Here is a 1081-nt window from a genome sequence, read left to right as displayed (position 1 = left end):
ACTTTCTATTTCATTTCATTTCATTTCCTATAACACTGATCAGGGTCAAGGAATCGGCAGGCTGTGACAGAGAGAGGAGAGTCGGATGAAGACGGAAAAAAGAAAAGAACATGGAGGGGAGGAAAGAGGGGATTGACTTTAGAGGGAATATTATGTCAGCGGGCTGCTGCTCATCAGCGCAATTGTGTTTGGTAACTGAAACCATGAAAATAGGGAGAAGTGATTGGGAATATGAAAAGACCGAGTATGTACGGGAGAGAAAGGGAGGGGAGGGAGGGGGGAGAAAGGGAGACGGAAATGGAGAAAGGGAGGGAGGGCAGTTGGCACCAGAAGTAAATTGAAAATGATGCGCTGTGTTTTTGTGTGTGCCCTGCTATCTCCCAGGTAGTCATTATCTCTCTGTATGGTTGTTTGTGTGAGTGTGTGTGCGTATGTGTTTGTATGTACTGCATTAACCCTCGTATCTCTTTATCATTAAGCTGCTCTCCGGGCATTGTGGGTCCATGCATTTATCTTCTGTGTGTGTGTGTGTGTGTGTGTGTGTGTGTGTGTGTGTGTTCTTACACACTTGCATGCATGTGTCTGTGTGTGGCTGCAGCTGTGTGAGGGCGAGGGTGTTTACAGTGATCTTAATTGTTGTTATCATTCATGCAGCACAATAACCTCCTCCGCCCCCATCTTTGTCTCGGGCTGCTATTAACTCGCTCTCCCTCTCACCCTCCTTCCCTCTAACGGCCAGTTTCTGTTTCTCCTTATATTGTTCTTTCTCAGCCTGCAGCCTAAATAGAACCCATTTCATCTTCTCCGCGCTTCGCTTTCTTTTCCTTCCCTCTGTTGTTTTTTCCCCCTTTGCTTTTCATATTCCCCGTCCGGCTTTTTCTCCAACCAAAGCTCAAACTCATCACCACACAACCAAAAACCACACAAGTCGAACTAACTTCTCTTCCTCTCTCGCTTCTTCTTCACTTTCTTCTTCTTCTTCTACTTCTTCTTCTTCTTCTTCTTCTCTCGCTTTCTCTCTTTCTTTCAGGCACCCTCTCTTAGCGCGATATATATCTGCCTCCCCCCTCGGCAGGTTGCC

Source organism: Pleuronectes platessa, chromosome 10 (assembly GCF_947347685.1).
Source record: "Pleuronectes platessa chromosome 10, fPlePla1.1, whole genome shotgun sequence".
Lineage (NCBI taxonomy): Eukaryota > Metazoa > Chordata > Actinopteri > Pleuronectiformes > Pleuronectidae > Pleuronectes > Pleuronectes platessa.
This window is presented reverse-complemented; position numbering follows the sequence as displayed.